This window comes from Felis catus, chromosome D4, assembly GCF_018350175.1.
Source record: "Felis catus isolate Fca126 chromosome D4, F.catus_Fca126_mat1.0, whole genome shotgun sequence".
Classification (NCBI taxonomy): Eukaryota; Metazoa; Chordata; class Mammalia; order Carnivora; family Felidae; genus Felis; species Felis catus.
Window position 1 is genome coordinate 64,016,261 of NC_058380.1, and position 14,899 is coordinate 64,031,159.

A 14,899-nucleotide genomic window follows, 5' to 3' on the forward strand; every position below is an offset into this window, starting at 1 on the left:
ACAGACATAAATATCCAGGAAGCACAGAGGACTCCCATTAGATTCAACAAAAACAGACCATCAAAAGGCATATCATAGTCAAATTCACAAAATACTCAGGCAAGGAGAGAATCATGAAAGCAGCAAGGGAAAAAAAGTCCTTAACCTACAAGGGAAGACAGATCAGGTTTGCAGCAGACCTATCCATAGAAACTTGGCAGGCAGAAGGGAGTGGTAGGATATATTAAATATGTTGAATCAGAAAAATATGCAGCCAAGAATTCTTTATCCTGCAAGGTTGTCATTCAAAATAGAGAGATAAAAAGTTTCACAGACAAACAAAAATTAAAGGAGTTTGTGACCACTAAACAAGACCTGCAAGAAATTTTAAGGGTGACCCTCTGAGGGGAGAAAAGATGAAAATGTAAAAAAAATTAAATAAATACCAAAAGCCACAAAGATTACAAAGACCAGAGAACACCACCAGAAACTCCAACTCTACAAGCAACATAATGGCAATAAATTCATGTCTTTCAGTACTCACTCTAAATGTCAATGACTCAATGCTCCAATCAAAAGACATAGCGTAACAGAATGGGTAAGAAAAAAAGATCATGATGCTGATTATAAGAGACCCACTTTAGTCCTAAAGACACCTTCAGATTGAAAGGGGATGGAGAACCACCAATCATGCTAATGGTTAACAAAATAAGCTGGAGTAGCCATACTTATATCAAACAATCTAAACTTTACAATAAAGACTCTATCAAGAGATGCAGAAGGGCATTTTATCATAATCAAGGGGTCTATCCACCAAGAAGACCTAACAATTGTAGACATATATGCACCAAACATGAAAGAACCCAAACATATAAATCAATTAATCACAAACATAGAGAAACTCATCGATAGCAATACCATAACAGTAGGACAATTCAACACCCCACTCACAGCAATGGACAGATCATCTAAGCAAAAAATCAACAAGGAAACAATGGCTTTTCAGTGACACACTGGATCCGATGGACTTAACAGATATATTCAGAACATTTCATCCTAAAGCAGCAGAATATACATTCTTCTCCAGTGCACATGAAACATTCTCCAGAATAGACCATATACTGGGACACAAATCAGCCCTAAGTAAGTACAAGAAGATCGAGATCATACCATGCATATTTTCAGACCACAACACTATGAAACTCGAAATCAACCACAAGAAAAAATTTGGAAAGGTAACAAATACTTGGAGACTGAAGAACATCCTACTGAAGAATGAATGGGCTAACCAAGAAGTTAAAGAGGAAATTAAAAAGTATATGGAAGCCAATGAAAATGATAACACTACAACGCAAAACCTCTGGGATGCAGCAAAGGCAGTCAAAGGAGGAAAGTATATTGCAATCCAGCCCTTCCTAAAGAAGGAAGAAAGATCTCAGATACACAACCTAACCTTACGTCTTAGGGAGCTGGAAAAAGAACAGCAAATAAAACCCCAAACCAGCAGAAGACAGGAAATAATAAAGATTAGAGCAGAAATTAATGCCATCAAAACCAAAAAACAGTAGAACAGATCATTGAAACCAGAAGCTGGTTCTTTGAAAGAATGAACAAAATTGAGAAACCACTAGCCAGTTTGATCAAAAAGAAAAAGGAAAGGGCCCAAATAAATAAAATCAAGAATGAAAGAGGAGAGACCACAGCCAGCACAGCAGAAATACAAACAATAATAAGAGAATATTATGAGCAATTATATGCCAATAAAATGGGCAATATGGAAGAAATGGACAAATTCCTAGAAACATACACACTACCAAAACTGAAACAGGAAGAAATAGAAAATTTGAACAGACCCATAACCAGTAAGGAAATTGAATTAGTAATCAAAAAACTGCCAAAAAAAAAAAAAAAAAAAGAGTCCAGGGCCAGATGGCTTTCCAGGGGACTTTTACCAAACATTTAAGGAAGAGTTAACACCTACTCTCTTGAAGGTGTTCCAAAAAATAGAAATGGAAGGAAAACTTCCAAACTCTTTCTATGAAGCCAGCATTACCTTGATTCCAAAACCAGACAGAGACCCCACTAAAAAGAACTATAGACCAATTTCCCTGATGAACATAGATTCAAAAATCCTCAACAAGATATTAGCCAAACGAATCCAACAATACATTAAAAAAATTACTCACCACGACCAAGTGGGATTTATACCTGGGATGCAGGGCTGGTTCAATATCCACAAAACAATTAACGTGATTCATCACATCAATGAAAGAAAAGACAAGAACCATATGATCCTCTTAATAGATGCAGAGAAACCATTTGACAAAATATAGCATCCTTTCTTGATAAAAACCCTCAAGAAAGTAGGGATAGAGGGAGCATACCTTGAGATCATAAAAGCCATATATGAATGACCCAATGCTAATATCATCCTCAATGGGGAAAAATTGAGAGCTTTCCCCCTAAGGTCAGGAACAAGACAGGGGTGTCCACTCTTGACACCGTTATTCAACACAGTATTGGAAGTCTTAGCCTCTGCAATCAGACAACACAAAGAAATAAAAGGCATCCAAATCAGCCAGGAAGAGGTCAAACTTTCACTCTTTGCAATTGACATGATACTCTATATGAAAAACCCAAAAGATTCCACCAAAAACTGCTAGAATTGATTCATAAATTCAGCGAAGTTGCAGGATACAAAATCAACGCACAGAAATGGGTTGCATTCCTATACACCAACAATGAAGCGACAGAAAGAGAAATCAAGGTATCAATCCCATCTACATTTGCACAAAAAACCATAAAATACCTAGGAGTAAATGTAACCAAAGAGGTGAAAAATCTGTACACTGAAAACTATAGAAAGCTTATTAAAGACATTGAAGAAGACACACACACACACACAAAAAAAAAAAAAATGGAAAAGATTCCGTGCTCCTGGATAGGAAGAACAAATATTGTTAAAATGTCGATACTACCCAAAGCAATCTACATATTCAATGAAATCACTATTAAAATAACACCAGCATTCTTCACAGAGCTAGAACAAATAATCTTAAAATTTGTATGGAACCAGAAAAGACCCCGAATAGCCAAAGCAATCTTGAAAAAGAAAACCAAACCAGGAGGCATCACAATCCCAGACTTCAAGCTATACTACAAAGCTGTAATCATCAAGACAGTATGGTGCTGGCACAAAAAGAGACACTCAGATCAATGGAACAGAATAGAGAACCCAGAAATGCACCCACAAACATATGGCCAACTAATCTTTGACAAAGCAGGAAAGAATATCCAATGGAATAAACACAGTCTCTTCAGCAACTGGTGCTGGGAAAACTGGACAGCAACTTGCAGAAGAATGAACCTGGACCACTTACTTACACCAGACACAAAAATAAACCCAAAATGGATAAAAGACCTCAATGTAACACAGGAAGCCGTCAAAATCCTTGAGGAGAAAGCAGGCATAAACCTCTTTGATCTTGGCTGCAGCAACTTCTTACTCAACAAGTCTCCGTAGGCAAGGGAAACAAAAGCAAAAATGAACTTTTGGGACCTCATCAAAATAAAAAGCTTCTGCACAGTGAAGGAAACAATCAGCAAAACTAAAAGGCAACTGACAGAATGGGAGAAGATATTTGCAAATGACATATCAGATAAAGGGTTAGTATGCAAAATCTATAAAGAACTTATCAAACTCAACACCCAAAAAACAAATAATCCAGTGAAGAAATGGGCAAAAGACAGGAAGAGACACTTCTCCAAAGAAGACATCCAGATGGCCAAACTGACACATGAAAAAAATGCTCAACATCACTCATCATCAGGGAAATACAAATCAAAACCACAATGAGACACCACCTCCCACCTGTCAGAATGGCTAACGTTAACAACTCAGGCAACAACAGATGTTGGCGAGGATGTGGAGAAAGAGGACCTCTTTTGCATTGTTGGTGGGAATGCAAGCTGGTGCAGCCACTCTGGAAAACAGTATGGAGGTTCCTCAAAAAACTAGAAATAGAACTACCGTATGACCCAGCAATTGCACTACTAGGTATTTATCCAAGGGATACAGGTATGCTGTTTTGAAGGAGCACATGCACCCCAATGTTTATAGCAGCACTATCAACAATAGTCAAAGTATGGAAAGAGCCCAAATGTCCATCGATGGATGAATGGATAAAGAAGATGTGGTATATATATACCATGCAGTATTACTCAGCAATCAGAAAAAATGAAATCTTGGCATTTGCAACTACGTGGATGGAACTGGAGGGTATTATGCTAAGTGAAATTAGTCAGTTGGAGAAAGACAAATATCATATGACTTCACTTATATGAGGACTTTAAGAGACAAAACAGATGAACATACAGGAAGGGAAACAAAATAATATAAACACGGGGGGGGGACAAAACATAAGAGACTCTTAAATATGGAGAACAAACTGAGGGTTACTGGAGGGGTTGTGGGAGGGGGTATGGACTAAATGGGTAAGGGGCATTAATCAATATACTCCTGAAATCATTGCTTCACTATATGCTAACTAATTTGGATGTAAATTAAAAATAATAATAAAATTAAAACAATAATAAAATAAAATAAAATTCCACTTAAAATATTCTTCAAAATATAAGTTTTATACTTGTATAATAGAATTGGAAACATAAGGACATATTTATTGAAATTAAGGATACAAAGGAGATAGAAATGCAATAAAGTGACACTTGTCCTAATCCCAGATGATCTCTTTGTACAAGGGAAAGGAAAGTAAAATTACGGAAAAAAACAACACCTCCTGTGTTCAATTTCAGGGAACTTTATTGGAATAAAGAGGGCACTTCATGACCCTAACAAAACAAAAATAAATTGTGCATTATGAATGTTAGGATGCTTCCAAAAATAATCCAAGATGGGGAGCCTGGGTGGCTCGGTCAGTTGAGCGTCCGACTTCGGCACAGGTCACGATCTCACGGTCTGTGAGTTCGAGCCCCGCATCGCGCTCTGTGCTGACAGTTCAGAGCCTGGAGCCTGTTTCAGATTCTGTGTCTCCCTCTCTCTCTGACCTTCCCCCATTCATGCTCTGTCTCTCTCTGTCTCAAAAATGAATAAACGTTAAAAAAATTAAAAAAAAATAATCCAAGATATGTTCTTATTCATAGTGTAAATGATACTATATTACCTCAAAGACAGTATAACCTGTAAAAACAAACTACTAGTGCTGTTGTATTTGTCTTGTCCTTTATTCATACCTATTCTGAACCACAAGTTATTCCTTAGGCATCTATGGGGCTTAGTATCAATATTAGGTTAAACCAGAAAAAGAATTCTTTACTTAGTATCTCCTGTGTAACTGATGGCTGATGTTAATCAAGACCTCGGTCTATGTCTCTTAATGGCTGTTTTTGTGCTCTGTTAGTTTCTTATTCCATGAGTTCAGAGGATGCTGAAAACCTTAATTACAGAAAATTAAGGGCCATAAATTTAATGTACATTAATTCCAATGAGATGTTTACTTTCTTATCTGTAAAGTGTTTTAATGTAGCCCAGAACCCATTTCACGTTTCTTATTCCTCACCCTTTATATCCTGTCCCATAATTAAACTTGTTTTAAGCATTGGGTGCAATTTATTTTTCAAAGAAGCAATTGTGATAAAATGTTTTCATGTTAGTAGCTGGCTCTTAAAATGTCCAGATTAAGGTTATTCATAAACTATTAAGTATGGATACTGCAGATGAAAGGGTATTGGTGGGAGAGGATCTATTAAAAATAGACCATGACACTTTGCACTCCTGGATTCACGTTCCATTTCAGCCTCTATCTATACATGAGCAAAGCAGTTGGAAAATACTCAGTACTCTTCACTTTTTCAATATACACTTTTGTATTGTTTGATTTATTGCATAGAGCATAGTTATGAAAAAGGGGAAGATTTATCAATATTTTGTTTGCCATTTAAAATGGCAGAGTAAAATACTTTTTTTTTGAGAGAAATATGAGAAGTAGTTGAATACATAAAGTGTTGGTACTACATATTAAGATTACTACCTGAGAGCAACGTAAGCTCAAGGGACAAAAGTTCATATAAAATTTTCCAGATAGGAGACCCAGATAGTAGTGCTATACTCCGAGAAAATGATCATTATAGGTCAGACTCATCCCTGGGTCTGGTTATTCTTATTCCATCTCAGATACTGTTCCTTTCTTAATACATACTTTTGAATGGTCACATATTGATATCAATTAATAAAAAAAAGTATTCTGTTCACTCTCCACAAACCCAAACATATACTTTGCAACTCAGTTAAATAGTACCTCCTCTGTGAAGTCATTTTCCTCCTGAAGCTCCAAAGCATGTTGTACATGTTTCTATTACATTTCTAATCTCCCTACCATATCACTTACTCAATATGTAGGCAAGTTAACTTGTAGCTTCAATACCTCTATCTTCCTTTTTGTCCTTGAAGACTGTGACCATATTTATTCTTCATAGAAACCTCAGAAGCCAACACAGGATCTAACCCATAACAACCTTTCAAAATGGTGACCTAAGAAGGTTACTGAATTAATGAATTATTTATTTAGTAATGGATTCTCATTTATAATTTAAAGGTTACATATAATATCACACACATTGACTTAAGGGAAATAACTTTCTACAAATCTGTGAAAGATGATGGAGTAAATGGTATCTCCGTTTCCTTTTAGTTCTAATATTCTATCAGAAGAACACCAATAAAAATCAAATCAAATTAAATATATAAGCAGGAAACTGGGAAGAAGAGAAACAGTTGCAAGATAATACATAAATTGTCCAATATTATCTATTATTACATAAATGTAAAATTAGATGTATTTAATTAACAATGAATTAAGATATTGTCATTTACATGAGAGTATTTAATTTAAAAACATTGTAATGAGCTGAGTTTTCATGAATTCCAGAAACTGAAAAACTAATAAATATTTCCATATTTTAGAAACTATTGAAATTTTTAGATAGCATTATATATGTAGATTTTCCTGTGGGTAGTAATAAACAACATTGGTTTCTTTTTTCTATTGTTCTAATGGTTTATTTTTATTTTGCCCTTATTCTTTCATATTTTTACATTTGCTTTAGAGAATAAATGTCACTTCCTTTGATTAGAAAATAATAATGGCATTGATATAGGAATATTAAAGAAAAGAATGAAAATTTAAAACCTCACATCTGGATTTTAATAAAATATGTCTTATATAACAAACAACAGAAATCATGTTACTTGAAAATAGCCAGTTATGGAATGAATAAGTCATGGGTATAAAGGACACAGCATATGGAATATAGTGAATGATACTGTAACAGCCTTGTATGGTGACAGATGGTGCTATACTTCTGGTGAGCAAAGCATAACATACAAACTTGTTGAATTACTATGTTCTACATCTAAAACTAATTAACATTGTGTGTCAACTATACTTAAATAAAACTTTTTTTTTTTTCAAAAAAAGAAAATAGCCTTCAAGGTCTTTTAAGGTCTTACTTTTTGTTGAAGCATAATACTTCAACACAATACTAGATTATAATATTATTATATTGTTAGAATTATTAAATAAAATGCAGAATATTTTCCTTCTCCTGTTTACTGACCTCTTTATAAGGCCCAGGAAATAGGAATTGTTATTATCAGAACATTTACTCTATTTTTGTCTTGTGCTTTAAAGAATATAAAATTAGGTAGAAAAGATCAAGAGTGGCCAGCCAACCTTATTTTCCATTCCATTTCACCTTTTTACTTATAATGAATATTTTTTTCTGACACATTTTGAAATTGATAACTAATTCATATAACAAAAAATTCACCTTTTTGAAGTATACAATTCAGGTTTTTTTTAGTATATTCACAGTTTATTAAACTAGCACCAATATCTAATTTAAAGACATTTTCATCACTCCAAAAAGGAATAGTGTATCTTTTCACAATGACTCTCCATCTTTCTATCACCCACACCTTGGCATATGGGTTGGTTGGTTGGTTGGTTGGTTGGTTGGTTGGTTGGTTATTTATTTATTTATTTATTTATTTATTTATTTATTTATTTATTTATTTATTTATAACAGAGACAGAGTGTGAGCACAGAAGGAGTAGAAACAGAGGCAGACACAGAATCTGAAGCGGGTTCCAGGCTCTGAGCTGTCAGCATAGAGCCTGATGCAGGGCTGGAACTCACAACGGTGATATCATGACCTGAGCCGAAGTCCAATGCTTAACTGACTGAGCCACCCAGTCTCCCCAATTTATTTATTTATTTATTTTAATGTTTACTTATTCTTTTTTTTTTTTTTTAAATTTTTTTTTTCAACGTTTTTATTTATTTTTGGGACAGAGAGAGACAGAGCATGAACAGGGGAGGGGCAGAGAGAGAGGGAGACACAGAATCGGAAACAGGCTCCAGGCTCCGAGCCATCAGCCCAGAGCCTGACGCGGGGCTCGAACTCCCGGACCGCGAGATCGTGACCTGGCTGAAGTCGGACGCTTAACCGACTGCGCCACCCAGGCGCCCCAATGTTTACTTATTCTTGAGAGAGAGAGAGAGAGAGAGAGAGAGAGAGGGAGGGAGAGAGAGAAGGGGGAGAGAGAGAGAGAGAGAGCATGCACAAGTGGGGGATGGGCAGAGATGGGGGGACAGAGGTTCTGAAGCAGGTTCCACGCTGAGAGCAGAGAGCCAGATGCGGGGCTCCAACTGAAGAACCAGGAGATCGTGACCTGAGCCAAAGTCCCATGCTTACCTGACTGAGCCATCCAGGCACCCCTGGGCATTTTATTTAAAATTTTACACTATTTGATGTTTAGTAGTTGGCTTCTTTTACTTAGCATAATGTGTTCAGGGTTTATCCATGTTGTGGCATATATCACTTCATTCCTTGTTATTACTGAAATATGCCATCATAAAGATACAACGTATTTTTCTTTATCCATTTATTCACTGAGTAACAATTAACTGTTTCAACCTTAGTTGTTTTTTTTTTTTTAACGTTTATTATTGAGAGACAGAGAGAGACAGAGCATGAGCATGGGAGAGGCAGAGACAGAAGGAGACACAGAATCCCAAGCAGGCCCCAGGCTCCGAGCTGTCAGCCACAGAGCCTGTCGCGGGGCTCGAAGTCACAAACCGCAAGATCATGACCTGAGCCGAAGTGGGGCACCTAACCAACTGAGCCACCCAGGCATCCCATCAACCTTAGTTGTTTTTGACTGTTTGCCAACATCTTTACAATATTGAGTGTTCCTTAATTTCTTTCCTCCTCCTACCGCTATTCTCTTTCTGGGTTATTTGATGTGGTGAAACAGTTCTTTAGCTAAATTTCACATTCCACTATTTTTATTTTTCTGAAGATGGGAAACAGAAATTGTAGTTCTTAGTTATTTTATCTTAATGCTCCTAAATATTTGGTCGTTGTTTTCATACTTGAATAACAATTTGATTGAGAATAATATTAGGATACACTGACCTGAGAAAATTTTAAAAGAGGCTCTGCTTTTTTTTTTTGATACTTAATATGTGCATTTCTTCTTTTTCAAGTTTTTATTTCAATTGGTTAACATATTTCAGTTAACATACAGTGTAACATTATTTTCAGGTGTAGAATTTAGTGATTCGTTACGTACATATAGCACCCAGCGCTCACCCCAACAAAGGCCCTCCTTAATGCCTATCACACAATTAACCCATTTTCCTGCCCACCTCCCCTCCAGCAACCCTCAGTTTTTTTCCTATAGTTAAGAATCTGTTTCATGGTTTGCCTCTGTCTTTCCCCCCACTACGTTGATCTGTTTTGTTCCTTAAATTCCACACATGAATGAAATCATACGGTACTTGTCTTTCTTTGGCTGACTTATTTTGTTTAGCATATTACACTCTCTCTAGCTCTAGCACGTTGTTGTAAATGTCAAGATTTCATTCTTTTTATGGTTGAGTAATATTCCTGTATGTGTGTATACGTACACACACACACACACACACACACACACACACACACACACTTCTTTATCCATTCATCAGTCAATGGACATTTGGGCTTTCTCCATAATTTCGTTATTGTTGATAATGCTGCTATAAACATCTGGTGATATGTATCCCTTTGAATCTACATTTTTGCATCCTTTGAGTTAATACCTAGTAGTGCAATCGCTGAATTGTAGGGTAGTTCTATTTTTAACTTTTTGAGGAACCTCCATACTGTTTTCTGGAGAGGCTGCACTTGTTTCACCAACTTGCATTCCCACCAACAGTGTACGAGGGCTCCCCTTTCTCCACATCATTGCCAACATCTATTATTTCTTATGTTGTTAATTTGTGTCAACCTGACTGCTGTGAGGTGATATCTCATTGTAGTTTTAATTTGCATTTCCCTGATGATGAGTGATAGTGAGCATCTTTTCATGTTTCAGTTTGGCTCTATTGACTTTTGGAGTTAAGTGCTGGTGGATGGATTTCCGATGTTCCCCTAATAAGTGAGTTGCTTTTTTTGCCTGATTGCCCAAAAAATTCTTTCTTAATTGGTCAAGTTCAATAATGAAGTCACTTCTCACTAAATGGTAATCATTCCTTGATCATTTTCCTTGTATATACAATGCACCATTTTATCTGTAAGTTTGTCTTTTGTTCTCACTAAAAAAAAAAAAATTCTCAATCATACCTTTTTAAATGTATGTTTGTTTATTTATGTATTTATGTATTCATGCATTTATTTTTGAGGTGGGGAGGGGCAGAATGCAAGGGAGAGAGAGAATCTCAAGCAAGCTGGTACTATCAGCTCATAGCCAGATGCAGGGCTCAAACCCACAAACCATGAGATCATGACCTGAGGTAAAATCAAGAGTAAGATGCTTAACCACTGAGCCACCCAGATGTCCCATAACTTTTTAATATGTTATTTATTTGATCATTTAATTTTCAACTTAGATAAAATCCATTATCCTTGTGATGGGTAAGTTCTATCTATGTCTAGTAATGCTATTTACCTTTACTTTAATTTTGTAACTTTCTCCTGCCTTTCATTGTGATTAGATCAGTTTCCTATAATCTTAAGCAATCACTTTGCTTCTAATGACTACCTATTGACTTTATTGTGCTTTTCTTATTCTCAAGTCCATCAAAAGTTCAATGGCTTCCCTCTGCTTCTTTTTATACAGACATAGGTAGCATGCGCAGTTCATAGCTGTTGGTATTTTGTCCTATTTCTTGTAGCGCGGAATTAATCATAATGCCATATCACCTATGTTGGTGGGAAATGCTGTCATGAAATTTTGACATTTTTATCTAATTTACCCCTCTTTATTTTGTATGGGGATTCTTAAATTATGTCACCATTGCTGCCATTTTTCCAGAATTCATCCTTTGTTCTTGATAGTTTTGACTGTTAAATGATTTTAATTAAACATCCACTTTATTTTAGTTTTTTGAAGAGATTATACAACAGTGTCTTTGGTTTTCATTGTTGTGGATGCTTTGTAATCTTTTCTTTTGCTTTCCTTTCCTTTGGTTCCATTGCAATGGGATTAGTAATGATTTTTTTTAAAAATTCATTGCGTTTCTTGAAACTGAGGATGATTTTTAAAATCAGTTCTGGAAAATTCATGGTGTATAAATAGTTTCTTCTCCCTTCCCTATATTCCTACTCTCTCTATATCCAATTAAATGGTATTAGAGCTTATTATATCTCTATGAAACATCTGGACAGCAATGAGGCAAGGGATTCCTAGATCTAGCCCACAATAATACACTCTTTTCTTCTGTTATACTTCCTAATTCTCTGATCTATGTTGGCCCAGAGTGATACCTTTTAGATGAACTCTTTAGAAGGAAAAGACTGTCATCTATGGGAACAGGTTGGGCAAAGCAGATGTTTGAGTGATATTTATTTTTTTTATTTAAAGTTTATTTATTTATTTTGAGAGAAAGAGTGAGCACATGAGTGGAGGAGAGAGGGCAGAGACAGAGAGAGAGAGAGAGAGAGAGAGAGAGAGAGAGAGAGAGAAAATCCCAGCAGGCTCCATACTGTTAGCACAGAGCCCAATGTGGGGCTCTATCTCATGAACCCGGAGATCATGACCTGAGCTGAAATCAAGAGTCGGACATTTTAACTGACTGGGCCACCCAACTGCTCCTGAGTGATATTTAGATTTCACAGATCATTCACATAGGTGTGGCAACAGACTCCAGAATAAAATCCTGAACACACGTGGTACACTGGCTAGGTATCATAATATTTAGGAAATTCAGGGTACCCATGGGAGACAAGAGTTTGTCAACACTTGATCACTGGCCCTATTCGCATATCAGGTGGCTCTGGGTCAAGTCTTTTCTTTGTTAGGGTTGATCTGGAAAACAATGGTGAACCTTTGAAAGGCTCTGATTGTATGTTGTAAGGGAATAGCGTTCTATTGTGTGGAGCATACCTGCACCTTTGGGGGTAACATTCTGTGCCCTGTTCAAAAGAGGACTAGTAACCCAAAATTAATTGAGGATCCCCTCCAGAAAGCCCCTCCCCCCATTTTTTTGCATTATTCAAACATTAAAACAAAAGAAAGTATTTTATACCTTCAAAAATAAATAACAGGTAAAGGATAAAGATTTCATTATTCATAAAAATGAAGCTCTGCACGTAGTATAGAAAAGGGAGATTATGAATTGGGTCCCATGCACCCTTCTTTTCTTGATTTTCAGCATCAATGCCAAAACAGGAAGAAAGAGGAAACAGTTCATTGATAGATAAGGTTCTGCTCTTCTAAAATGCCTGCTCTAAAGGTACAATGTAGTCTCACCAATCCTGGAGGGCGTGCGCCACCTGCACAGTTTCTGTAGATGTCAATGTTAGAGTAAGTGCTCCTCAGAGAGCAAAGATCCAGAAGAAAAGGTCATCACAGGAAAGGCATCAGCTCCTGACACTTATCTGCTCTTTCTATCCTTGGGAATGAAAGAATGAAGGAACTAAGAATGGGGCATATGTGAGGTGTGATGAAAGAATCTTGGTTAGTTCTGAAGGCAGAAATTCTAGACTCTGCTATGGACAAGTAGTTTAATGGCACTAAACCTGAGATTCATCCTTTGAAATAATATTTGCTCATCTTTGTACTGTAGGAATCACATCAGATAATTTGTGAGAAATCCTTTAGTAAATGATAAAACATATACACGCGGGAGTTTCCATTATTTCCACTGTCAAACATGATATTGTGTACACATTCTTGGAAGTCTTAGAATCTAACCACCCAATAGTCTCTTCCCAAAGGGCTGCTACGTGCAGCTCTACAGAAGATGCTTTGGCTTCTACCTTTACCACAAATAACCTAATCTCCTGGTTTTCCTTCTTGGAGAGCTTACCAGGGAGGAGCTTTGTAACAGCTGTTATGCCTACACTTCAGAAAAGGTGACTCACCTCTTAATCCTTTCAGGCTTGGTCTACATCATTCTGGGAGTAGGGTAGATAAGATAGGAGAATGAGTAATTAAAGAATGTTTAAGGAAGCCATTGATTGAGGGTCTAATGTCTGCTGTAAAGTCAGGGGTGCAAGGGAAGGTACTGGGCCAGTACACATTCATGCTTCTACCCCTGACAGGCCTACCAGGCTTCCTCTCTCTTTTTATCTCTGGCTGCAACTTCTGCTTTCTGAATGAGTGCCCTGGAAAGGCCAGATGCTGTCAGGACACCTATTGTGAGTTGTGTGCATTTCCAAATGCATTTGTGTGCCTTTCTAAATGCCACAGATGTAGATGTCCTGTGGAAGATGCTGTCCCCTCTGTGTCCCCTTTGCCTCCAGAGCTTCTGTAATTGTGTCATGTGAATCTCTGGTCTCTAACCTATCTCCAGACCCTCTGAGAAACCAGTTAGCAGCCCCTGTAAACAGAACTTATCTCTGCTTCCTCACTGCTTCCCACTGGGCTTTAATGGTCTGTCCCTCTTTGGAAGTCCTCTCTAGTATTATTTTATTTGACAACCTCAGGCAGAGGACCTGCAGAGGCCCATTGTCCCTCACTGCACCCCAACTTGGCTCTGTCTTCTTCTACCTCATGATCTCCCCTTATAATTTTCTACCCCTATTAACCACGGCCTTCTACTTCTACATCATAGCTTCCCTCTCCATTACTGATGTTTTCCCTACCAGCAGAGGCCTCGCTGACATTTGCTTTATGTGTCCTGATGCCCCTTTTCCTACTTTCAGTGACAATCTCATCTTCTCTCCTCAAGGGTATCCCTGCCAGGTGGCTCTTTTCATTTCTTACTTATCTTAATATTGCCCCCTCCGTCAGCTGCCTCATCTTTGCTGACAGAGTCCTCTTAACCAGAAGATCCTGACTCCTCCATTTTCCCCTGTTCTCTTCCTCATCTGAGTATTTTGACTATAGGCCCCCTTCCCCATACTTTCCTTGCTCTCATCCTTACCTCTGGAATCCTCTTGCAGCATTGCCTTTTTTGCTACTGATTTCCAAATTTGCAAGGCACCTTTTTTTTTTCACCTCCGTGACTTGCTTTTTCCTCTCTTCCACAGAACACACTGACACTGGACCCCTTCACCCCACCAAGCCTCTGGACTCCACAGTTTTTCCTGACTACACCTTCTCTCAGGACATAAGTGTTATTACATTCAGGGTCCATCCTATAAATTCCAGTGATGCCTCTGACTGTCATCCACCATCACCCACTGTGTCTACACCTCCACCACCAGCCTCCACTTTCATTGTACAGTCATTTGCAATACTACTGAGGTCCACTACAAACAAACCCTCCTGGCTGGCCTCTTCTCTCTCAACCATCTCAGACAAGAGACTCAGCTTGCCCAATTCAGCCTCATCCGAGAAGACAGGGGAGTCTCCTGTAAGCCCAATTTGTATATTAGGAAGGAGTTGGTGGGGATGGTTCTAAGTGTTCCC